Source organism: Symphalangus syndactylus, chromosome 14 (genome assembly GCF_028878055.3).
Source record: "Symphalangus syndactylus isolate Jambi chromosome 14, NHGRI_mSymSyn1-v2.1_pri, whole genome shotgun sequence".
NCBI lineage: Eukaryota > Metazoa > Chordata > Mammalia > Primates > Hylobatidae > Symphalangus > Symphalangus syndactylus.
In genome coordinates, this window is record NC_072436.2 from 62,775,523 (window position 1) to 62,803,129 (window position 27,607).

The window sequence follows — 27,607 nt, forward strand, 5'->3', positions numbered from 1 at the left end:
CCTCCGTATTGGATGTCAAAAAATGCGAAAGGACAAGATACTTCAAGCTGGAAAAATCAAAAGACAATGGAGAAACCAAACATAGCTGGTCACATATGTATTTTTGTGCAGATTTTTAAGTCTGGGAGTCTTTTGTTTCCTAAGCAAATTTTGTTGTTAGCCAGAAATTTCTCTCTCTAGGTTATGTAAAATACTGAAAAAAGAAATATGAAAACTTTATTTTTGGGTGTGTCATCAAACAGTACCTTACATATTTGAACGACTACATTTTCAAAAGCTGCCAAATTTTAATTTCTTCTGTTAGTAGCTCTGTATCTACACATATTCAACAAAGTAAGGAATCTTGTAGTGTGTGTTATATTGTTAAAGTATTGATCATCTTGTTGCAACTCTGGAAACACTAGCCCCTGAAGCCTGAATTAGGGGTATCTATATAGAGAGGAAATTATTGGCTTATCAAAACTGTGCATAGATTCTGTAGGTCAAGTCTATCCATCATAGACTTCCTAAAAGGTGGATTAGATTTTAAGCTCTCCCAATTTATTTTGTTATGCTTTATTGGCACATTCATTTTATACAACTGTTTATACAAAATAAATGGCTGCTCATACCTTAAGCCCCTACATTAGTGGAGTCCAATTCACCATGTAAGATAACAAAAACATATGAATCTTCAGCTCCTGCTGCTATCATCACAGAAGGCTCAAGCTGTACAATATTTGATGCTTTCTGCTCTCAAAGTTCTGGTCCAGTTCTTTCTCTTACATAACATCTGTCCATGTCCTTGCTCAGAGGGACTCAGTGCTCATTCAAAGATCCCTTTATTGTGCTGAATGTTTAATTTCTTACTAATATTCATTCAAATGCAATGCATGTATATTTCCATTCAGTCTGCGCTGCTATAATGGAGTATGACAGACTGGGCAATTTGCAAAGATTCTTTATGGTTCTGGAAACCAGAAAATCCAAGATACAAAGGCAAGCGTCTGGTGAGAACCTTCTTTCTGTGTCATCTCATGGTGGAAGGTGAGACAGCAAGACATTGAACTCCCAGCCTTAAGTTATTTTAAATCAGCATGAATCTGTTCACAAGGCTTCAGCCTTCATGACCTAAACACCTCCCATTGGGCCCCACCTCCCAACAGTGTTTCATTGGATTATGTTTCAACACATGCCTTTTGGAGGGAGGGACACATCCAAACAATAATGATATATAACAGCATTTTCTTTTTTAAGTGATCATTTTGATGAATTTTGACAAATGTTTACAGTAGTGTAACAACCACTTCAATGGAGACATTTCATCCTAAAAATTCCCTTGTTCTATAGATTTAATTTTTATATTCTCCTGAAATTTTATGTTGAAATCTAATACCCAATATAATGGTATTGGGAGTTGGAGGCTTTGGAAGGTGATTAGGTCATAAGAACAGACTTACTCAAAGGAGTTAGTGCTTTTCGTAAGAGACCCAGGAGATGTCCCGTCCTTCTACAATGTGAGGAGACAAAAAAATGACAGCCACCTCTGAATGAGGAAGTGTCACTACCAGGCAATGAATGTCAGTAACTTGAATTTGAACTTCTAGTCTCCAAAACTGTGAAAAATAAATTTCGGTTGCTTATAAACAACTTAGTCTATGATATTCTGTTACAGCAACCTGAAGTACTGTTACCTAGTGCCCCTTTGTAATCAATCCTCACCCCCAACCTGACACCTAGCCCCTGTCTACCCCACTCAGATTTGGGTGGCTACAGTTTTGGCTATTAAATAATGTCTCAAAAATTGAATCATATACTATGTAGCCTTGTTTTTTATTGAGTTTACTTAACGCTTCGGAGATTTATTCATGCAGTTAGATGTCTATGTTATATTCTTTTCTTATCACAAACTAGTGTTCCATTTGATTATACTTTTACTAATACATGGGCTTCTAGGTTATTTCTAGTTTAAGGCCATGCAAATAAAGTTGCCATAAACATTAGCAAATGGGTCTCTGTATGAACATGCTTTTATTTCTCTTGGGTAAACATCAACTGATAGTTGAGTCATGTGATAAACGTATATTTAAATTCAAAAGAAACTTCCCTATTGTCTTCCAAAGCAACTATACCATTGATGTTTCTTCTACATATCCTCACCAGTACCTCTGTCTTCTGTAATTTTACTATAACCATCCTAGTATAGCTATATAGGGCATCTCATCGCAGTTTTAATTGCATTTTCCTAATGACTAATGATGTTAAGCAAATTTTCAGTGCTTATTTGCCATTGGTATAAACAGTGGTTCCACGTTCTCCATGAGGGATTAGTTCTAGAACCCTGATGGATGCCAACATCCAGAAATGCTAAAATTCCAACACTGGCCCTGCATAACCTGGGAAAATTAAAAGTTAGCCCTCTGCATCCTTGGGCTGGCCAATCTGGGAATACTATGTTTTCTATCCATAGTTGGTTGAATCTGCAAATGTGGAGCTCATACACATGAAAGGCCAACTGTATTTTTTGAAAGTCCAGTTTTTAGTCTGTTTCTACCAGTTATAAAAATTTCCAGTTGGCATATATGGGAACTGTTTTTATGTGGATGGTTGAGGATTCTTTTGGAAAAACACATTCTCAAAAAAGGAACATAGGGATTATAAGCCTAACTTTATAGCAAAATCTGATTTTTTAAAAAGGAATTTTTATTAAAACGTTTGAAAACCATTGGGGCCCTGTTGAAATCACTTGGATACCCAGCTGGTATAATCTACGACAGTATAAATTGAAAGAGCCCGTCTATGTACTTTTCCATGGAATATGAGACATTGCGGACTTTGACATAGTAAGTGCTAAGGACAAAAGTTATAGTTAAAAAGCTTCCATTTAAACAGAATGCAGATCTTAAATCAAGAACTTATTTGTACAACTAGAAAAAGAACAAAAAAACCCAAAGGCAGCAAGATGTAGAGAATTTAAAATCTAGAGAAAAATCAATGAAACCAAAAGTTGATTCTTAAAAAAAATCAATGTGAAAAACCTTTAGCTAGATTGACTTAAAAAAAGAAGGCTCAAATCACCAAAATCACAAATGAAAACGAGAACATTACTTACTCTGCATAAATAAGTATTGTAAGAGTACTATCAACAATTATGTCAAAAATTGAATGAACCAGATGAAATCGACAAATTCCTAGAAATATGCAACATACCAAGACTAAATCATGACAAGATAGAAAATCTGAATAGATCTGTAATTAGTTAGGATTATGGATCTGTAATAAAAAATCTAGCAATAAAGAAAATTCCTGGACCTGACAGTTTCACTGCTGAATTATACTAAACATTTAAAGAAGAACTATAATAACATCAGTCCTTCATAAACATTTCCAAAAACTTAGAGGAATACCTACTACCAAAACCAGACAAAGACATTGCAAAAAAGAAGAAAACACAATAGACTAATCTATTATGAAAATCGATGCAAAAATCCTCCACAAAATACTAGCAAACCAAATTCAGCAGCCTATTAGAATGACAAAGTGGGATTTATTCCTGGAATCTAAGCATGGTTCAACACACGAAAACTGATCAATGTAATACCCCATATTAACAGAAGGTAAAAAATAAGCATAATTGTCTCAATTACGCATTTGGTAAAATTCAACATCTTTCATATCAAAAACACTCAACAAACTAGGAACTGAAGAAAACTACCTTAACATAATAAAATGCATATATATAAATATTCAATAGCCAACATCACACTCACTGTTAAAAGACGAAAAGTTTTACCTCTAAGATCAAGAACAAGACAATGAGGCATACATTGCCACTTGTATTCAACAAAATACTGAAAGTCCTAACCAGTGAAATCAGGCAAAGAAAAGCCATAAAAGGCATCCAAATTGGACATGAAGAAGTACAATTATCTCTGTTTGTACACAGCATATTTTACGTGGAAAACTCTAAAGATAGCACACACACATAGTTAAAACAAATTTAGGAAAGCAGTAGGATACAAAAGCAACACATAAACAGTTTCATTTTTACTTACTAACAATAAACAATCAGAAAAGAAAATTAACAAAATAATTCCATTGACTATAGCATCAAAAAAAGTGAAATACTTAGTAATTAACTTAGCCAGGGATATGAAAGACTTGTAAAATGAAAACTACGGAAGACATAAATAAATGGAAAGATATTCCATGTCCATGTGTTGGAAGACTTAATATTTTTAAGATGTTAATACTACCCAAAGCAATCTTAACATTAAATACTATCCCCCGCTCCCGCTCTCATCACCCTCTTTTGCTCTTTCATCTAAGCAAAAACATTTTCCATCTTTTCCCAAAACCTTCTCCCCATTCCTGCTGCTCACCACCCTCTTTCCCCCTCTTCATCTACCCAAAAACTGTTTTCTTCATCGTCTTTCCCCCCGTTCCTCCTTGCCATTCTTTCTCTTCTCCATCCACCCAAAAACATTTCCCCCCGTCTTTTCACAAAGCCTTCTCCCCACTCCTGCTCACCTCCCTCTTTTCCCCCATCTACCCCCCAAACCTTTCCCCACCATCTTTTCAAAGTCTCCCTCCTGGACCACTCGTGCTCTTCTTTCCCCTATCCTGCTTGCCACCCTCTTTTTTGCCCTCCCATCTACCCCAAACTATTTTTCCGTCGTTTTCCCAATCCTCTATCCCTGCTACCTCTCGCCACCCTTTCCCCCCTCCATCTATCTTAACACTTTTTACCCACGGTCTTTTCTTTCCTGCCACTGTCTTTTCACAAAACTTTGTCTTCCTCCTGCTGGCTACCCTCTTTTGCTCCTCTACCCAAAAACTCCCCCCACCCCGTATTTTCTCCCCACCGCCTTTTCACAAAACCTTCTCTCCCTACTACTTGCCCCCGCTTTCCCCCATCACCACCCTCTCTTTCCTACTCCCACTTGCCACCCTCTTTTCCCCCTCCATCCACCCTTAAACTTTTTACCCACCGTCTTTCTGCAAAACTTTCCTTCCCTCCTGCTCCCCACCCTGTTTTTCCGCCTCCATCTACCCGAAAACTTTTTCCCCGCCATCTTTTAGCAACGCCTTCTGCTAAGCTATCCTTTTTTCCCTTTGGCACTAACTACCCTCTTTACTCCCCTCCATCTATCCCAAAACTGTTTTCCTTCTCCTACCTCACCAGCCGCGCTGTCTCCGTCACTGCCAACAACCGCAGCGAGGCGAACTGTGCTCCCGCAGCTCCAGCCTCCAGCATACAGCCAGTGACTCCGGACTTCCAATCCTCTATGCCGGACAGCCAGCAAAAGGAACCTAAAAAAATGTCACGGCTTTTCAGCATTATTTATAGACTGCGGTTATGCCCATGGAGGTTCCTGGACTCCATGTTTTGACTGGATGAGAAAAAAACCACCAGGCTTACTCTGATTGGACTTTATTATCATATTCTGATTGGATGAGAGCAAGTCTTAACACAACCAATCACAGCATGAAAATAAAGTCCAATCAGAGTAGGCCTAGAGGTTTTTCTCTCGTCCAATCAGAACATGTAGTCCAGGAACCTCATTTGCATAACCTCGGCATATAAAGTAGGCTGAGTTCGCTTCACATCATTTCAGTCTCTTCTATGTGGAGCGGAGGAGCTCCTCTGTGCCTGCCTTAGAGAACTGGGAGAGGTCGCCACCTTTTTGCCTGCTGGAGGCTGGAGGATGGATGGAGCCTGGATTCCTGGAGCCTGGGACACTACCCCGCTGCAGTTGGTGGTGGCGTCAGAGCAGTAGGAGGGCGGCCGGCAGTGGTAGCTTCTCCTGTTGGGCTGGAGGACTAGGAGAAGGAAGAGGCACCGCCACATGCAGGAGGCTGGAGCCCGTGCCACCGCGGCTCGGCTCGCCTCGCTGTGGTTGATGGTGATGTTGGAGACTGCAGCTCGGCCACAGTAATAGAAATGTGATCGGGCAGGTGAGTGTTCCTGGGCCGCCCTGTACGCTTCTGGGGGCAAGAGTTGGGTGTCCTGTTGGGGCTCACTGCTAGAGGCTATGCTGCCTGTGGTGGTGGTCTGATTGGGGGCACTCTCCGGGGTTACATTGCTGGTGGTGGGGCAGTTATATCTGGGGCTATACTGCCCGCAGGGGCAGGAGTGGTGGGGGGAGGCTGGTTGTGTACACTAACGTGTACTGCTGGTGGCTGGGGAAGGGTTAGGGGCACTATCTTCTGCTGCACTGCCCACAGCAGGGGGTGGCTTGGGTGGAGTTACCCTGGGCTAAATGCTGGCAGTGGGGGGTGGTTTAGGGGCATTGTTGGGTGCTGCACTGCCTGTGATTGGGGGGGTGCGTGCTGAACTGCCACCATGGCACATGGATACATATGTAACAAACCTGCACATTGTGCATATGTACCCTTAAAGTATAATAATAATAGTAGAAACAAAAAAAACTTTATGAAATTAGCACCAGAGTAAACAGAAAAATCTGAATTGCAGTCTAAAGAAAATAGGTCCACCAAAATGCTTGTATTGGTGAGTTCTATCACAATACAAAGATACTTCTGGGTATTTTAAAATCTTCCCAATTCATTTAGTAAAATCGACCTAACCTTAATATAAAAACATCAACCTAATCTTAATACAAAAACAGGCAAAAGCAGTATGAGAGGAAAAAGTTATACCCAATTTCACTCAGCATCATTGATGTAAAAATTCCAAGCAAAGTATTAACCAACTATATCCAACAATGTTTCAAAATGCTAAGACATTATGACTGAGTTTGATTTATCATATGTGGCAAGGGTTCTATAGCACTAAGAAACTACAAATATCATGTATCATATGAACAGATTAAATAAGAAAATGTAGATAATTATCTCAAAATATACTCTAAAAGCATTTTGTGTAATCCAGTTTATGTAATTTTTACGAGCTCCTAGAAAACTTACAAAATAAGAAATCATTTATTTTTATTAGATACCTCAAAGATATTTAATAAAAATTATGGTGAACATCATTATTAATAGTGAACTATTACAAGCATCATTTGGCAACTTGGTGACTATTCAGGGTTCTGTCTCTCCATGCTCAAAAAAAAAAAAGCCATTACAGAACAATTAGAAGAAAAAAACAAAAGTCTAAAAAAGAATTGTTCTCAGCATAACGAGTCAGAGAGTCTAAACTTTAAGACAACTGTATGTATAAAAAGAAGAAAAACTACCACATACCAGTGAATGATCTCTCACATTCCTGCCATAAATTTTGTGATGATCAAAGGTAGTCAGAGAAACACTACAGGCAAAGGGAAGACAGGACCAAAGTGGCAGTTCAAAAATCACTGTAAAACTCATGCCAGAAAATGAAGTCCACATTGTGGGAAAATATTTTAAAAAATTAAATTTAGAAAATGAATTTTGGTACGTCAGAGTAATAATGCTAGAAAAGAGGGTTAAATATATACAATATATAGAGATAGTCTTTAAAGCTTATTAGCGAGTCAAAATTTCAAAAGAGGAGAGATACCCTTTGGTAATTAGGTTGAAAAAGAGGGAAAAAAAATAAAACCTAGAAGAAAATGAATTCCTAAAAGACAAACAACCAGAACAATCTAAAGATAACACAAACATGCCTTATCTTCTTTTACTCTTCCTCTCTCTCCCTTTCTCTCTTCCTCCTTCCCCCACTCCCCTCACACACAAGCACTTTGCTACACACAAAAGATGGCACCATTGATCTAGAAATGTCTTAAACTACAAATAAATTAATACATATAAGATCGGTAACATTGTTGAATATATAGTCAATCAATCCATAAATACAAAGTAATTACCTATAGAAGAAACAAACTGTCAAAAACCTAATATTTGAAAATAAAATAGAAACCATGTGGCACCTGATAGAATGATAGATCCCCCTGTGAATTAATCTTGCTGAAAAATCATAATTAAATGGATCAGTCCTCTGTGTTTAAATAGTAATTTACCGAGGAATGCTTTAAACAACATCCCAGAATGACAACTGCAAATATCAACTGCAGGAACTTTTATGAAGTAGTCATTAAACAAATATAGACCAGGTCAAACTAGCTGAGTGCCCTAGATTCTCCAACTTTTTAGCGATTAACAGAGTCAAATTTTAAAAACTAAAAAATGTAAGAAATGAAAATAACCAAAAGCATGAAGGCCTGATTTGCCAATGCAATAGCATTTCAGTGACTCAAAGATGTTTTGATTAAAAACAAAATGAAGGTGTAGAAAATCTGCCGATCTTTTTAGAAATCTGGAGTCTGTCAATAATTTTCAGAATAAATAACAGCACATTGGAGTAAAATAGTGTGCTTATACAAATAGCAAAATTAAAATAAGATATGCAAAACTGCCATAAGGGTATTTGAATACTTCTCTTGCTTTTGAATATAAAATAATTTGTTTATTTCTGTGGAGAACAATATTTTGAAAATAATATTTCTCTTTGAAATTTTCTCAGGATAAATATGGTACCAGGGAAACAATGAATACTGCTAAGATTCACTTACTCTTGACAGTTATATGTCTCCTAATAGCTTCTCAACCTTACAGAGATATTTTATTTCCAACAATCCTGTCAAGGTGATTTTTCATCACAACTATTTCTCCACTTAAAATGATAAAAAATCTTTATCTGAAAGGTGGAGCCAAGATGGCCGAATAGGAACAGCTCCGGTCTCCAGCTCCCAGCCCCAGCGACACAGAAGACGGGTGATTTCTGCATTTCTGCTTGAGGTACCGGTTTCATCTCACTAGGGAGTGCCTAACAGTGGGTTCAGGACAGTCGGTGAAGCGCACTGTGCGCGAGCCGAAGCAGGGCCAGGCATTGCCTCACTCGGGAAGCGCAAGGGGTCAGGGAGTTCCCTTTCCTAGTCAAAGAAAGGGAAAACAGACGGCACCTGGAATATCGGGTCAGTCCCGTCCTAATACTGCGCTTTTCCAACGGGCCTGGAAAACGGCACACTAGGAGATTGTGTCCCGCACCTGGCTCGGAGGGTCCTATGCCCACAGAGTCTTGCTGATTGCTAGCACAGCAGTCTGAGATCACGCTGCAAGGCGGCAACAAGGCTGGGGGAGGGGCGCCCGCCATTGCCCAGGCTTGCTTAGGTAAACAAAGCAGCCAGGAAGCTCGAACTGGGTGGAGCCCACCACAGCTCAAGGAGGCCTGCCTGCCTCTGTAGGCTCCACCTCTGGGGGCAGGGCACAGACAACCAAAAACTCAGCGAGAACCTCCACAGCCTTAAATGTCTCTGTCTGACTGACAGCTTTGAAGAGAGTAGTGGTTCTCCCAGCACGCAGCTGGTGATCTGAGAACGGACAGACTGCCTCCTAAAGTGGGTCCCTCACCCCTGAGCAGCCTAACTGGGAGGCACCCCCCCAGTGGGACAGACTGACACCTCATTCAACCGGATACTCCTCTGAGACAAAACTTTCAGAGGAACTATCAGACAGCTGAATTTGTGGTCTCACGAAAATCCGCTGTTCTGCAGCCACCGCTGCTGACACCCAGCCAAACAGGGTCTGGAGTGGACCTCTAGTAAAATCCAACAGACCTGCAGCTGAGGGTCTTGTCTGGTAGAAGGAAAATTAACAAACAGAAAGGACATCCACACCAAAAACCCATCTGTACATCACCATCATCGAAGACAAAAAGTAGACAAAACCACAAAGATGGGGAAAAAACAGACCAAAAAAACTGGAAACTCTAAAAAACAGAGCACCTCTCCTCCTCCAAAGGAACGCAGTTCCTCACCAGCAACAGAACAAAGCTGGATGGAGGATGACTTTGATGAGTTGAGAGAAGAAGGCTTCAGACGATCAAACTACTCTGAGCTACGAGAGGAAATTCAAAACAATAGCAAAGAAGTTAAAAACTTTGAAAAAAAATTAGAAGAATGGATAACTAGAATAACCAATGGAGAGAAGGGCTTAAAGGAGATGATGGAGCTGAAAGCCAAGTTTCGAGAACTACGCGAAGAATGCAGAAGCCTCAGTAGCAGATGCGATCAACTGGAAGAAAGGGTATCGCTGATAGAAGATGAAATGAATGAAATGAAGAGAGAAGGGAAGTTTAGAGAAAAAAGAATAAAAAGAAATGAACAAAGCCTCCAAGAAATTTGGGACTATGTGAAAAGACCAAACCTACGTCTGATTGGTGTACCTGAAAATGATGGGGAGAATGGAACCAAGTTGGAAAACACTCTGCAAGATATTATCCAGGAGAACTTCCCCAATCTAGCAAGGCAGGCCAGCATTCAGATTCAGGAAATACAGAGAACGCCACAAAGATACTCCTCGAGAAGGGCAACTCCAAGACACATAATTGTCAGATTCACCAAAGTTGAAATGAAGGAAAAAATGTTAAGGGCAGCCAGAGAGAAAGGTCGGGTTACCCACAAAGGGAAGCCCATCAGACTAACAGCTGATCTCTCAGCAGAAACTCTACAAGCCAGAAGAGAGTGGGGGCCGATATTCAACATTCTTAAAGAAAAGAATTTTCAACCCAGAATTTCCTATCCCGCCAAACTAAGCTTCATAAGTGAAGGAGAAATAAAATACTTTACAGACAAGCAAACGCTGAGTGATTTTGTCACCACCAGGCCTGCCCTAAAAGAGCTCCTGAAGGAAGCACTAAACATGGAAAGGAACAACTGGTACCAGCCCCTGCAAAAACATGCCAAATTGTAAAGACCATCGAGGCTAGGAAGAAACTATGGCAACTAACGAGCAAAATAACCAACTAACATCATAATGACAGGATCAGATTCACACATAACAATATTCACGTTAAATGTAAATGGGCTAAATGCTCCAATCAAAAGACACAGACTGGCAAACTGGATAAGGAGTCAGGACCCATCAGTGTGCTGTATTCAGGAAACCCATCTCACGTGCAGAGACACACATAGACTCAAAATAAAGGGATGGAGGAAGATCTATCAAGCAACTGGAAAACAAAAAAAGGCAGGGGTTGCAATCCTAGTCTCTGATAAAATAGACTTTAAACCAACAAAGATCAAAAGAGACAAAGAAGGCCATTACATAATGGTAAAGGGATCAATTCAACAAGAAGAGCTAACTGTCCTAAATATATATGCACCCAACACAGGAGCACCCAGATTCATAAAGCAAGTCCTCAGTGACCTACAAAGGGACTTAAACTCCCACACAATAATAATGGGAGATTTTAACACCCCACTCTCAGCATTAGACAGATCAACGAGACAGAAAGTTAACAAGGATATCCAGGAATTGAACTCAGCTCTACATAAAGTGGACCTAATAGACATCTACAGAACTCTCCACCCCAAATCAACAGAATATACATTTTTTTCAGCACCACACCACACCTATTCCAAAATTGACCACATAGTTGGAAGTAAAGCTCTTCTCAGCAAATGTAAAAGAACAGAGATTATAACAAACTGTCTCTCAGACCACAGTGCAATCAAACTAGAACTCAGGATTAAGAAACTCAGTCAAAACCGCTCAACTACATGGAAACTGAACAACCTGCTCCTGAATGACTATTGGGTACATAATGAAATGAAGGCAGAAATAAAGATGTTCTTTGAAACCAACGAGAACAAAGACACAACGTACCAGAATCTCTGGGACACGTTCAAAGCAGGGTGTAGAGGGAAATTTATAGCACTAAATGCCCACAAGAGAAAGCAGGAAAGATCCAAAATTGACACCCTAACATCACAATTAAAAGAACTAGAAAAGCAAGAGCAAACACATTCAAAAGCTAGCAGAAGGCTAGAAATAACTAAAATCAGAGCAGAACTGAAGGAAATAGAGACACAAAAAACCCTTCAAAAAATTAATGAATCTAGGAGCTGGTTTTTTGAAAAGATCAACAAAATTGATGGACCGCTAGCAAGACTAATAAAGAAGAAAAGAGAGAAGAATCAAATAGATGCAATAAAAAACGAAAAAGGGGATATCACCACCGATCCCACAGAAATACAATCTACCATCAGAGAATACTACAAACACCTCTATGCAAATAAACTAGAAAATCTGGAAGAAATGGATAAATTCCTCGACAAATACACCCTCCCAAGACTAAACCAGGAAGAAGTTGAATCTCTGAATAGACCGATAACAGGTTCTGAAATTGTGGCAATAATCAATAGCTTACCAACCAAAAAGAGTCCAGGACCTGATGGATTCACAGCTGAATTCTACCAGAGGTACAAGGAGGAACTGGTACCATTCCTTCTGAAACTATTCCAATCGATAGAAAAAGAGGGAATCCTCCCTAACACTTTTTACGAAGCCAGCATCGTCCTGATACCAAAACCTGGCAGAGACATAACCAAAAAAGAGAATTTCAGACCAATATCCTTGATGAACATTGATGCAAAAATCCTCAATAAAATACTGGCAAACCGAATCCAGCAGCACATCAAAAAGCTTATCCACCATGATCAAGTGGGCTTCATCCCTGGCATGCAAGGCTGGTTCAACATACGCAAATCAATAAATGTAATCCAGCATATAAACAGAACCAAAGACAAAAACCACATGATTATCTCAATAGATGCAGAAAAGGCCTTTGACAAAATTCAACAACCCTTCATGCTAAAAACTCTCAATAAATTAGGTATTGATGGGACGTATCTCAAAATAATAAGAGCTATCTACAACAAACCCACAGCCAATATCATACTGAATGGGCAAAAACTGGAAGCATTCCCTCTGAAAACTGGCACAAGACAGGGATGCCCTCTCTCACCGCTACTATTCAACATAGTGCTGGAAGTTCTGGCCAGAGCAATCAGGCAGGAGAAGGAAATAAAGGGTATTCAATTAGGAAAAGAGGAAGTCAAATTGTCCCTGTTTGCAGATGACATGATTGTATATCTAGAAAACCCCATTGTCTCAGCCCAAAATCTCCTTAAGCTGATTAGCAACTTCAGCAAAGTCTCAGGATACAAAATTAATGTACAAAAATCACAAGCATTCTTGTACACCAATAACAGACAAACAGAGAGCCAAATCATGAGTGAACTCCCATTCACAATTGCTTCAAAGAGAATAAAATACCTAGGAATCCAACTTACCAGGGATGTGAAGGACCTCTTCAAGGAGAACTACAAACCACTGCTCAATGAAATAAAAGAGGATACAAACAAATGGAAGAACATTCCATGCTCATGGGTTGGAAGAATCAATATCGTGAAAATGGCCATACTGCCCAAGGTAATTTATAGATTCAATGCCATCCCCATCAAGCTACCAATGACTTTCTTCACGGAATTGGAAAAAACTACTTTAAATTTCATATGGAACCAAAAAAGAGCCCGCATCACCAAGTCAATCCTAAGCCAAAAGAACAAAGCTGGAGGCATCACGCTACCTGACTTTAAACTATACTACAAGGCTACAGTAACCAAAACAGCATGGTACTGGTACCACAACAGAGACATAGATCAATGGAACAGAACAGAGCCCTCAGAAATGATGCCGCATAGCTACAACTATCTGATCTTTGACAAACCTGACAAAAACAAGAAATGGGGAAAGGATTCCCTATTTAATAAATGGTGCTGGGAAAACTGGCTAGCCATATGTAGAAAGCTGCAACTGGATCCCTTCCTTACACCTTATACAAAAATTAATTCAAGATGGATTAAAGACTTATATGTTAGACCTAAAACCATTAAAATCCTACAAGAAAACCTAGGCAATACCATTCAGGACATAGGCGTGGGCAAGGACTTCATGTCTAAAACACCAAAAGCAATGGCAACAAAAGCCAAAATCGACAAATGGGATCTCATTAAACTAAAGAGCTTCTGCACAGCAAAAGAAACTATCATCAGAGTGAACAGGCAACCTACACAATGGGAGAAAATTTTTGCAACCTACTCATCTGACAAAGGGCTAATATCCAGAATCTACAATGAACTCAAACAAATTTACAAGAAAAAAACAAACAACCCCATCAAAAAGTGGGCAGAGGACATGAACAGACACTTCTCAAAAGAAGACATTTATGCAGCCAAAAAACACATGAAGAAATGCTCCTCATCACTGGCCATCAGAGAAATGCAAATCAAAACCACAGTGAGATACCATCTCACACCAGTTAGAATGGCCATCATTAAAAAATCAGGAAACAACAGGTGCTGGAGAGGATGTGGAGAAATAGGAACACTTTTACACTGTTGGTGGGACTGTAAACTAGTTCAACCATTGTGGAAGTCAGTGTGGCGATTCCTCAGGGATCTCGAACTAGAAATACCATTTGACCCAGCCATCCCATTACTGGGTATATACCCAAAGGACTATAAATCATGCTGCTATAAAGACACATGCACACGTATGTTTATTGCGGCACTATTCACAATAGCAAAGAGTTGGAACCAACCCAAATGTCCAACAACGATAGACTGGATTAAGAAAATGTGGCACATATACACCATGGAATACTATGCAGCCATAAAAAATGATGAGTTCGTGTCCTTTGTAGGGACATGGATGAAACTGGAAAACATCATTCTCAGTAAACTATCGCAAGGACAAAAAACCAAACACCGCATGTTCTCACTCATAGGTGGGAATTGAACAATGAGAACTCATGGACACAGGAAGGGGAACATCACGCTCCGGGGACTGTTGTGGGGTGGGGGGAGGGGGGAGGGACAGCATTAGGAGATACACCTAATGCTAAATGACGAATTAATGGGTGCAGGAAATCAACATGGCACATGGATACATATGTAACAAACCTGCACATTGTGCACATGTACCCTAAAACCCTAAAGTATAATAAAAAAAAAAAAAAAATCTTTGGTAATCTGCAAGAAGATAAGTACATTTCTGATTTGCAAGAAGAGGATGTTTCAAAGCTGAGACTCCAATGAATCTAATTCATATTTAAATATATTGCTTTGGAAAATTAGGAAATAAAAAGAAAAGCCTATTCCGGCATCATTTGTGGATCAAGCCCAGAAATTATAAGAAAACATTTTCAAAAATTACTAGAATTCTTTGTAGTATTTCTAGGTTTAAAAGTTCATAACACAAATTCTTTTATCATAATTTGACGAGCCACTATTAATGAGAAATATTTTTATATTGTCCCCAAAGTGATATACTTAACAAAGGTTTATCACAAAAGTGTTGAAACTTGAAGGCTAAGGTAATGTGAATTGAAAAGAACTATTGAGAAGAGCTAACTGGACACCACTTACTACTAAAATATAGCTTGGGGGTATGATTGCCTAAGTATCTTGACTCCCTCCCACCATCTCCTCCTAGGATTGAGAGGAAGAAGGGATGCAACTTCATAACTATTGGGGGATTAACTAACAGAGGAAGACGAGAAAAGAAAAAAAAATTTCTGCTTGAGCTGATTAACTGCCTGCCAGCTACCCAGACCATCCTCCCTCCTCATGTGGGTGAGCTGAAGGAGCACATATCGTTTCTTACTGTTACGAGCATTAATATTGTGGTACCCTGTCTTGTTTCTTGCTGCCTTAAAGGCCCACAAGAATCAATCTTCACGAATATATCACTATATTTTTCTCATTTAGTTCTTTAATATGGGACTTGGTAAAATTTTTCCCACAGAGCAGCAGTTGGAAATTGCAATTTTGTTGCACTTTTCAAATTTGTAATAGAGATTTCAAAATAAACATATGTTAGAGTCAAATAAATGTTTCTAAAAAATTGAAATACTCAAAGCTAATTTCCATTCACTTGAATCTGGGATGCCTTCTTATAAATAATGTAATAAAAACATTTATATTTTCAAAGTATCTTACATTGAAAGATAGTGTTCTTTCTGAAGTGTAAGTGTAGGGTGCAGAGCCCTGTTTCCTTGGTTAACAGATTGTTTGTCTCATCAACTCTGTGATAAAAATATGGACTCAACTATTATCTTGAAGTTTAAGACATTAAAAATACCTGAATGGATATCATTCTCCCTTGTTTTTCATTTCATTATCTCGTCTACTATTGAGTCTCCTAACACCCTGAGTAAATATTGGCCCCAAGCAATATTTGAGTAGTATCAAAACAAATGTTATATAAAGATATGATCTTGACACATAACCCTTACTGAAAGTAATCCTGCCTAAACCCAGTATGACCCCACCTATCAGGCCCCATTCCCCCCCACCATGTGACCTTTTCTCACTTTAATATCGCTTTTAATCAGACCGTCTTAAAAGAAGCAAACACCAGATTGCGTCCCTTCTCCTTACATCTTTTATCTCCTTGAGATAAATTACTCTGTTCCATGTTATCCCTGTGCAGCAAACAGGTCATTTTAATCATAGAAAAATGCATGTTGAGATTAGCAGTTACTTTAATTAAAAGGTGGTCACTAGAGAATTGATTTCTTAGCTGGTTGTTGACTTACAAACAGAAAATAATTGGCACATAAACTCAGCAGAGGGACACTACTCAGAACATAGAAGCTGTTGACTGTAAGAATGTAATAATGCAGAAAAATCATTTACATTTATATAGAAGATGTTATATTTATGTCTATTTCCAGTTATTAGCATTGTAGGGATTAGGAAAGACATCACCTTGAACTTTCTCATCATTACCCACTCTCTTTCTCTGACAATTGATGAGCCTGACAATCTTGTTAAACTGCCAACTGCATAATTTGCAGAGGCTCTAACTCGCCAGCCCCTGGAAAACAGCAAAGTGATGGTTTAACACAAACCTTGCACTAATCTTAATGAAAATTTTATTTTATAAGCCAGATTGCTAGCATATCCCCCTCCTTGAAGTCTGCACTAGCTTGAAGCAACACTGCAAACTAAGAAGACAGGGACAGGAATAGGTGATCTTTTAAGGTTTTTCTTACCTGGTTTTCTCTAGTCCTATATTTATATTGGATCCTCTTTCCCATTCTGCCAAAGATACACTATCTATTTTTTTTCTAATGACTATTCCCGTTTTTGCCGTCTTCTATGGAGAATGTTCACATTTTCTGTCAAAGTCAGCAGGTGATTCTGGCTCTGGGTTTCAGAGACTTTCAAGGTTTATTTCCAAAGAACAAGAAAAAAATTTGTTGTTGCCGTTGTTTTATTTCTGGTAGGGTAGATCAATGCAAGTGATAGGGTAATCAATGCAAGTATGAGTCCTTATGGAGGAATGCTGGGGAGAGAAAAGAAGGCAGGGAAGGGAGTTACCAGCTTGGGAGCTAAGCCTTGGAAGTGCTTAGGGAGAGAGACTGTCCAGTCTCTGTCCCGGTGTTGGTAGAGTAGAACCAGGACATGCTCAGCAGATAAGGAAATTGTCTGGATTCCAACTATTCTTCTTTCCAGCAAGAACTTTCCTCTCCAGCATGCCAAATCCTTTAAGAAATTCTGCTACCAGCACATAGCCACGTGACTGTTCAGTCCGAATACTGCCTGTCAGTACTACAGCATTTTTGTCAGTTCCACAAATACTCTAGGACCTCATATGTACAGGGAGAAAGAGAGTTTTCTGGGTCTCTAATAAGGTGGTGATGGGGAAGGCCACTGGAAAGAGCTTTAACTGATGAACAACATATGTACAGTCATTAGTGATAGCCTCTTTACCTTTTGTAATATAAGCTAGATAGACATATTGGGGGTTATAGTATAAAATCACAGATATTTTGAAAGATAGGGGACTTAAATATAATGCTTATGGCAAGGTCATTGGGCTAAGGTTCTAGATTGTCTTGATGACTATTCTTTTTCAACAAATTGGTGGAACCATTTGGAGCACTGTTAGGCAGTCCCTGAAATTATGACAGTTATAGTCAATGAGTTAAGTGACCTGTTGTTAATTAAGAAGCTGAACATGAAATATTAGTGGTTTCCAACTAAAGGAGGGTGTGGGAATATTACCAGGCACTCAGGGGTAAATTGATTTTCTGTGGAAGCCTACATAGGGAGTCTATTGGCATCACAGAACTTTGCCAGCTGAACAGCATGGTTTGTGGCACAAGGGTGAGATTTGGAGACAGGTACCAGCACCTGGTAAAACAGACTAGTGAGGAGATATAATAATCCAGGAAAAATAAACATCAAGAATCAAAACCAAAACAATGAAATATATACTTTTTTCCTTCCTATCAAAACAATTCAAGAAGCGACAATGCATATAAAGCATAACATCCCTAGTTTGCTTTTGGAAAGGAAAAAGAGGGCTAATAAGACTTTCAAAGAAAAACACAGAATGTCAACTCTGAAGTAATAAGATTTATTGGCCTGCTGCATTTTAGCGTTAGATTTTCATAATCACATTATAATAGGAATCCACAATGAAAACTGAAAAAGCACATAAAAAGGTAAAAATTCACCTAGTGTTATTAAAATGGCATTGTGAGATATAATTATGTAATGTATAATTTCATACATAAAAAATCATTTTAACAAATTGATATTTATAATAAGAGTGGCATCTTTTTTAAGACTTTAAGTTAGTTTGGGTTCTAAGATACCAACTATGCTAATTTTATAGTAATTATATGACTCCAGCAACCCAAGCTGGTAGAAGTAAATATGATCAACGTTCATGTCCTTGACTGCCAAAACACGCTCTGAAAATAACAGTGAGGGCTTCTTTGTAGCCTAAAGAGGATTATGTAGACCTCTAGGGAACTGTTTTCACAATTTTAAAAGCAGTGAAGGTCAGATACTCCAATCATATTGAAGTGGCCAGTTACACCTTGTTCAACAAAAAGGCAACCTGAACACATATGATCATATTAGACATGCTTGGTTAGAAAAAAAACCATTTAACATTTTATGTCACTCAAGGAATCATGTTTTATTTCAAATAGCCACGAATAATTTAAAGCTAAGCCTCTAAGTAATCTAACCTTACTCAGCATACCTTTCTGGACTAATCACCATGACAGTCTAATACGTGAGATGTTATCCTTTTCCAGCATCCAGTTCCTATCAATGTTGGGTGCATTTTCATTAATATTTTACTGAGGCATTTTCAACACCAGATGTTAATTTTCCAGATTAGTTCAACTCTAAAAACATCTAACACCTTACATTCTCTATGGCCTCATCTAGATGGTCTTTGTCAACTCAATGCAATTCAAAGAAGGACTCTACCTAAGATAGTTGCTTATTATTTTAGCTGGTAATTGAGTAATAATATTAATACTTGGGAGGAGACTGTGTGGATAGGCAGGAACTTCCTTCTTAAATATTCACTAAATACATATAAGGCCTTTTTTGTTAACAATAGACAAATTTGTTACAAATTATTTTTATAAGCATTGAAATACAGTATTTGTGTGTGTTTGTGTGTGTGTGTGTGTGTGTGTGTGGTTTTCTTATTCTTTTTCCTAGATGGGATTATTTGCTCTAATTCAGGCATTCCAGAAGTTTGCGGTCTTTAGAGCAGTGCAAATGAGTGATTACAGTCAAGGAATTTAAAGTCACACTACTTAGATTCCAATATTTTATCTGTCATTTATTATTGATCCACAGCATGTTACTTTAAGCTCTGTGTTGTATTAATTTCTATCTAAAATAAGAATAGATTATACATCATAGTTTTGTTAAGAGTCTTATTTGGGTTGATAGCCTGAAGCCTATGTCCTTGGAACATAGTGAGCACTTGAGAATTATTATCTATTTTTCAGCATAAAACTTTAAACTTTTACAGGTGAATTTTTGAAGAAAATATGAAAGTATAAATTTAGGTGTGTAATTTCATCCACATTTTTATTTTCAAGAAAGTTGATTATCATCCCTTCAACTTACAAGAGAAAATGTGAAAAATAAAAGTTACTGGCTCATGAGTACATACAATAGTTAAATGTGTGGTTATTTTTGTATAGCATATATATTATATATGCTTATTACATATATATGTATCCATAGTTTATAGATTTTACTTGAGAAGAATGCCAATGGAATCCACATATATGCACATATACACTTAAACATGTACTTATTAAAAACAAGAGTAGGCTCCCAAATGCAAGTTCAGTAAAAGTTGATTACATTTTTAATTGAGAGTAAAAATATTTTATTTGGAATAAACTATTACTTTTACATTTCATGATTTAAATGCTTTCAAGTGTCTAACTTTTGTGTTCCTTTAGATATATATTTGAACTTATTTTTTTCTGGCAATATTTTAAAACATAAAGAAAAATAAATCTTAACGACCAAATCAAAATATTCAGACACCCTCATTGAATTAAGTAAATAAGAAAAAATATGTTGCTTGTCTACTAGTAGTTAGCTAAGCTTCAGATTAGAATTGACTACCCTTAATAGGTCATCATTACCTAGAAAAAAACAACTTTGGAAAGTAAACCAGAATATTTTAGCAGTAAAATTTTATAGGCAGTTTCAGGATGACATTTAATACTATTTGCCAAATATTCTATTTTTTTAGTACTTAAAGCTCTACAGCTCTTCATTATTATATACCAGTAACTTTGATTCATTCTTCTTTCTCAAAAAGGAATTACTATGGTTTATATTGTCTTAGCTGAAGTGATAAAAAATTATCTCTTAATTATAAATAAATATCCAATTTTTTGGAAGTATTGGTAACCGAAAAAATCTGACAATCCGGAATTCTTAGAGGATATTTTGGTGTTTTCAGGAGAGCATAAGAAAATTTAAGGCAGAAAGATATATTAAATTATATTTTGGGAAGTTTATTTGGAGAACTAGATGTTCTATATGTGTTGGATTTTTGTTGTTGCTGTTGTTGAAATAATTATTTTTTAATTTTCAAATGTTATGTATATAATTTTGTCCTTCTTAAATTTTCATTCATTTGGATGTTGTAATACTGTATTCTACCAATTTTACTCCTACCTTGAAAATTAATCCTCTCATATTTGAGATGTATGAATTATTTTTTCTAAAAATTCTATATTTAAACTCATTTCTTTACTGTGTATTCTGGATATCATTTCAATTCATCACTTCAACAAGTATTTGCTGATCTGATATATATTTTCCAGGTCATTCTTATTCTATAGACAGACCTATAGTGATTATCTAGAATAGATAATACACTGTATAATATTGATAATTTATAGATCATTATTCTATATAGATATTACCTATTCACAGATAATAATCTATGCTGACAGAAGTCCAAACAGTGGTCGCCTTCGTGGTAGCTAATAGGAAGGAAGCAGGAGAAAGACTTTTTAAATTTCTACATAAATTTTATCTACAAATGGATGTTGATTTGGTAACTATTTATCAAATTCTACCCTTAAGATTTGTGTACTTTAATACCTCAATGAATATTTACAAGTTATATGCATATAACATGTACTTACATATAACAGGTAATGTACATACCTACAGTGACTATGCATAAATATAAGCAAAGAAAGATACTCTTAGAAGTTATCATACTTAACTACACTGAGACCAAAATTTGAACTTTGAGAGCAATGATTCTTAGTCAACAGACATATGCTAACTTCTTCCAATATGTCTGGCCTGTTGCTTGGTGCTACAGGAAACAAAAATGTATAAGACATTTTCCCTGCCTTGTCAAGGACTTCTACTTTATTATTACGTTGTGAGCTCATTTAATACAAGTTGCGTATTATTAATTTCTCTATCCCAGCACCTAACAGTGTAGTGTTCAAAAAAGGTATTCAGTAAGTATATAATAAATTAACTCAGTAGAAGGCGAGGAGAGTGAGCCAAAGGCATAAACAAAACATATAGATCTACACAGCACATCATTAACCACATAGGCACACTCGTGAGTTCCTAGGAAACAGGGAGAAGCTATGTTTGAAACCTTGAGACATTTGTCTACCTAATGGTAGAAAAATACAGACCTTGCTAAAATAAAGAAACGTGATCTACTAAAATAAACCTTACACAGGTGGGAGAAATATCTTGCTTAGATGACAAGTGGAGCTCCCTTTGTGGAAGCCTTCATAAGGGAGGTTTTATCCTCTTGAGCTCTTTCTCAGGGTTTCCTGACGGGTAAACAGCCTTGGACTGCCTGTGGGAAACTGATTCCCAAATGTCAGACACTAGTCATGTTTTCTCTAGTCCTCGGGAAACTGAAAAATACAGGGAGAGCATAGGGTAATTTCATATAGTTAAATGTACTTACGTAAAATAACTTTTTTTTTCTTTTTTTTCTTTTTATTATTATACTTTAGGTTTTAGGGTACATGTGCACAATGTGCAGGTTTGTTACATATGTATCCATGTGCCATGTTGTTTTGCTGCACCCATTAACTCGTCATTTAGGTACCCAAATGTCCAACAACGATAGACTGGATTAAGAAAATGTGGCACGTAAAATAACTTTTAAAAATGATTATGCAGTCTTTAACATGATATTAAAATGCCTTCTCTATGTCTTCTCTGAAATCATGAAATCAAGATTCTATTTTCATTTTATTGGTCTCAATTGGTCAAAAACAAAATGTTGATAACAATAAGTAGACCTCCTTCAGATCTACTTAGGAGATAATTATATACATGTATGCACACACAGATACATTATTATGGGTGTGTGTGATATTGTTTGGCTCTATGTCCCCACCCAAGTCTTATCTCGAATTGTAATCCCCATAAGTTAAGGGAAGAACCTGGTGGGAGGTGATTGGATCGTGGGGGCAGTTTCACTCATACTGTTTTCATAATAGTGAGGGAATTCTCATGGGATCTAGTGATTTAAAACGTGGCAGTTTCACCTGCACTCTCTTTCCCTTCTTTCTCCTGATGCCTTGTGAAGAAGTTGCCTGCTTCTCCTTCAACTTCTGCCACGACTGCAAGTTTCCTGAGGCTTCCTCATCCATGTGAAACTGTGAGTCAATTAAACCTCTTTTCTTTATAAATTACCCACTCTTGGGCAGTATCTTTATAGCAGTGTATAAACGGACTAATAACAATATGTACAAGCTGGCCTTTTAAAACCAAAATCCCAGAAAGATTTACAAAAACTAATCCAACGAAATAAGGCACCTCAATTTAAGAAAGCATACAAAACGTGAGCTGAGCTCCAGCTTTTCATTTATTTGTTTGGTGTTTATGCCAATGTACCTAGAAAGACAAGAATAGAATTTCCTTTTGACCTTGCAGGATTAGGCCCCAATATGTATGTGCTTCCTTCCCCTCAATGTTTTGTTGTCGCTGCTGTTTTGTCTGGGTAAATGAGCCTATGATTAAGATCAAAGGCTAACTATGGGGTAACAGGTATACAACAGTCATGAATAGTAGAACCCTGCATATGGATAAAGAAAATATGAATAGGACAAAGTTTGCATGAGTGATGAGGAAGTGAAGACAGTGAATGCATATGAACTGCTGGTCAACAGGCCAGTGAGGCCACTAGTCCTTTATCTTGTATACTCTAATCTCTTAATATTCTCTTTCTTCTGGGGTGGTGATATTTCTCTAGTTTCCTTAGATAGACTACTCTACCAGTAATACACCTTCTTCTACAGATTTTGCACACATTTTAAATCTTCCAAGTTCCAGAGATATTTTATCCAGGTGTTTTAAAAAAAAAGCTAAGGGGGTACTTGTTGTTTTTAAATGTCTCATGATATATCCTGAATACTAGTAGATGGATACGTGAATGGCTAGCTAGGTAAACAGTAGATATAGATACATACATACATATAAACACACTCCAGCATACAAAAACAAAAAGTTGCAATTAATGTTAAATTAAATGTATACAAACTTATTGATGAGTAAAGTGTAACTCAACTAAATTCTTATATAATTTAAAGAATGTGAGTGTTTTTATCCTTTTCTGTTTGAGTTTGTTATCAATTGTATAATGATAGAAATTATGGTTTTAGATTCCAATTTCATGACCAGGGACTACTTATTTAGCTTTTCTGCTTTACTTTCCTCATTTGTAAAATCAGTAAAATAATTCCTCATAAGGAATTACTTAAGGACATAAAGCCGAAAGTCAGAAGTTAGGACAGACTTAGAAAATACTGGCAGGGTGGTAAATACATAGAGAATGACTGTGTGTTGCTTTGAGTTAAAAGTGTTGGGAATCACCTGCCATCTCCATACATGAATCTAAATCCCATGCAGGTGACTACTGAGAAAATCTGGCTTCATTTGCTGCATTGAGACAGTGCAAAAAATAAGGGTGTTCATAAACATACATACACAAGAGTGTAATTGCAGTACTATTCACAATAGCAAAGATATGGAATCAACCTAAATGCCCATTAATGACAGGTTGGATAAATAAAATGTGATATATATACACCATGGAATACTATGCAGCCATAAAAAAGAATGATACCATGTCTTTTGTTGGAACGTGGATGGAGTGAAGGATATTATCCTTAGCAAACTAATGCAGGGACATATACCCCATGTTCTCACTTCAAAGCAAGAGCTAAATGTTAACTCATGGAAGTGCAAAGAGGGGAACAACACACTGGAGACTATTTGAGGGTTGTAGAGTGGGAGGAGCAAGAAGGGTAGAAAAAAATAAATGTTGGGTACTAGGCTTAGTACCTAGGTGATAAAGTAATCTGTACAACAAACCTCTGTGACATGAGTTTATCTATGTAACAAACCTGCGTATGTACCCCTGAAACAAAAGTAAAAATTAAATAAAATAATAAAAGTGTGGATAAACATCTTAAAAAGAGTATAGAAAGTTGCAATAGAGGATCCTGGAATATCTTCAAGACATCTAAGAGTTTATTATTAAATTTAAAAATTGTAAAATGTATGTTCATTCCCACCAAATATATTGCAAAATAATAAAATAGATCCCCTAAACTAGATTCCCTAAAATTTTTTCTTCTAAATTTGACAAGTGGACAAGAGTATAAGGACTATACTATTTTTAATGAGAGAGAGAAAACAGTCTTGCTCCTTTGTAGAAATAATTTATAAGAACAGGCCACAATAAAGCCTGAAGTATGTGCCTCTATTCCATAGGGGTCACAGGTTCAAAACAAACATTTGACCTATTTTCCACTATGAGAACAGGATTTTTTACCTTAATTCCTTAGACGTGACAAGTTGATAGGAAAAGCCCACATTTTGCTAAGATACAGTCATGCTGCTACGGGAGTTAAATGAACAACTTTACTAATGTCTTGGCCAATCTGACTTTAGTATTCTGGATGTATGATGTCATGTGTTCAAACTCTCCCTGATAAAATTATTAAGGAGGTAGACCCTGAGGTTACATGAATTCTTACCCATATCTCACTTGTTTGTCATTCAGGTCATTTCTATGTTTGTTGGAAGGTGAATTAATCACATTAGTAATAAAAATTATAGCATTGAATCATTTTAGTGCATTGAAATATGGAAGGAACATTAACAAAGACTAGGAAAACAATAAAATCTGATTTCTTACATAAGAATTTGAGTTGTGAATACCAGGCAAGGCTTTTGTACATATGATTTTTTTAATATTTTGGCTTATTCCTAGATTAAGGTATGCGTGAGTGTTAGACAGACTTACCTCCTTAAGTTTTAATATATCTATCCCAGTTTCTTTTTTTTCTCCCTTTTTTAAGGAATCACTTTATTAAGATATATTTTACACATCATAAAACTCTCCCTTTTAAAGTATACAATTCAGCAGTGTTTTTGTTAACTCACAAAGTTGTGTTAACCATCACAACTACTTAATTTTAGAACATTTTTAATATCCCCAAAAGAAATCCTATACTCATTAGCAGATATCCTCTCTTCTTCCTCAGCTCTTGGCAACAAATCTATGGATTTCCCTGTTCTGGATAATTCATGTAAATATAATAATAAAATATGTGGTCTATTGTGACTGGCTTCTTTCACATAGAATAATGTTTGCCAGATTCATTCATATTATAGCACATAACAGTACTTCATTTCTTTTACTTTTGGAAAAATAGTATCGTAAAATCTATACCACATTTAAAAAAATGTATTCATCAATTGATGGACATTGCGATTGTTTCTATTTTTTAGCTATTATGAATAATGTTCCTCTGAGAATTTGGGGACAAGTTTTTATATAGACATATATTTTCATTTTTCTTGTGTACATACCTAAGAGTATAATTTCCAAGTCACATAGTAACGCTGTGTTTAATCATTTGAAGAACTGCAAAACTACATCTGAAGTGTCTGCATCATTTTGCATTCCCACTAGCAATTGATAACAATTCCAATTCCTCCACATCCTTGACAACACTTAATATCTGACTTTTTGATTCTAGGCATCCTAGTGGGTGAGAAGCAGTACCTTGTTGTGGTTTTGATTTGCCTTTCTTTGTTAACTAGTGATATCGAACATCTTTTCATATGCTTGTTGACCATTTCTTTATCTTTGGAGAGACTTCTATGCAAATCATTTGCATTTTTTAAATTGGGTAGTCTTTTTGTGTTTGAGTTGAGCTCTTTATATATTTTAGATACTAATCTCTTATTGGATATATGATTTCACAACATTTTCTCCCATTCTTTGAATTATGTTTTCACGTTTTTAAAGCGCAGAAGACTTTAATTTCAATGAAATTCAATTTATCTATTTTTCTTTGATGTTGTAGCTAAGAACCACTGTGTAATACAAGGTCACAAAGATTTACTTCTATGTTTTCTTCTAAGAATTTTATAGTTTTGCCTTTTATATTTTGCCTGTGATCTATTTTGAGTTATATGTGGTTTGAGATAGGGATCTGACTTCATTCTTTTACATAAGTCTATCCAGCTGTCTCAGCACCATTTGCTGGGAATAAAATACTACTTTCCCCATTGGGTTATCTTGGCACCTTTGTCAAAGATCAGTTAGCCATAAACATATGGCTTTATTTCTGGGCATTCAGTTCTACTTCATTGATTTATTTGTTAGGCCAATTTTGTCTATGCTTGTAACAATGCCATACTGCATTGATTCTCATGGTTTTATAGTAAATTTTGAAATCGGAAACTGTGAGTCCTCCTACTTCGTTCTTTTTTAAAGATTTGGCTATTCTGGGTCCTTGACAATGCCATGTGAATTTTAGAATCAGCTTGTTAGTTTCTACAAAGAAGTGAGCTGGGATTCAGATTGAGATCACATTGAGGTTGCAGATCAATTTGGAGAATACTGCCATCTTAACAATGTTAAGTCTTCCAATCCATGAATATATTTTTTTCCATTCATGTTGATCTTTGTTTTTTCCCCATTAATTGAAGTTTTCTGAATATCAGTTTTATACCTCTCTTGTTAAGTTTATTTGCAAGTATTTTACTTGATACTGTTTTGAATAGAAGTGTTTTATTATTTTCATATTTGGATCGTTCATTACAAATGTATAGAAATATCATTAGTTTGTAAAGTATTAATCTTGTATCCTGAAACCTTGCTGAACTAATTAGTTTTGATATATATTTAAGTAGATTCCTTAGGATTTCCTATATATAAAATTATGTAATCTAGAGATAGAGATTGTTTCCAATGTGGATCCTTTTTATTTCTTTTTCTTTCTCAATTGCCCTGGCTAGAACCTCAATTGCACCTGCCATGGGATGCAAAGGTTTTATAAATGTTGTCTTGTGCAAAGAAAATGGCAAACATTATGAGGCCTTTTGCAAATATGCCTGCCTGCTTCTGTGTTTGAGAAGAAATACTGAACTTCTAACCATTATTATTATAAAATAAAGGAGATTATTCTTTAAAC

The 27,607-nt window shown here is 36.8% G+C and overlaps 1 long non-coding RNA gene across 1 annotated transcript in view; it reads left to right on the forward strand.

Moving 5' to 3' along the window:
• The first annotated feature begins 5,777 nt into the window (after positions 1-5,777).
• LOC129462024 (uncharacterized) overlaps positions 5,778-27,607 on the forward strand; it is an 85,252-nt gene continuing 63,422 nt past the window's right edge. The window contains exons 1-3 of the long non-coding RNA XR_008650752.2: positions 5,778-5,937; positions 15,262-15,401; positions 22,702-22,773. This is a non-coding gene — a long non-coding RNA (uncharacterized lncRNA). The remainder of the gene's footprint in view (positions 5,938-15,261; positions 15,402-22,701; positions 22,774-27,607) is intronic.